Here is a 372-nt window from a genome sequence, read left to right as displayed (position 1 = left end):
AACCCCCATCTTTCACCATTAACAAAAATCAACTTAAAGTGTATCAACGATCGGGATCAGCAGTTAGTGTAATGGCTATGTCGCTAGACTCCCCACGTATCCGACCGCGGTTCGCATCCCGGACCCGGTGGCTTAAAACTCATACCGGGTGCGTGTGTGTGCGTGCCCAAGATCCCGAGAGGAGAATGGAGGAGAAGGGATTGCAGCATGGCCATCCCCCCTGGGGGGGGGTGATTTCTCGCTTTCTTTCTGTCTCTGTCTTCCTGGCAAGCACACATGCCCTATAACAAAAACCTCTCCCCCACCCAAAAACAAAAACAAAAACAAAACAAACAAAAAAAATCATACTGTACATACCGAGTCACAATCAAA

This window comes from Tupaia chinensis, unplaced genomic scaffold (genome assembly GCF_000334495.1).
Source record: "Tupaia chinensis unplaced genomic scaffold, TupChi_1.0 Scaffold000466_1, whole genome shotgun sequence".
Classification (NCBI taxonomy): Eukaryota; Metazoa; Chordata; class Mammalia; order Scandentia; family Tupaiidae; genus Tupaia; species Tupaia belangeri.
Note: the sequence above shows the minus strand (reverse complement) of the source record.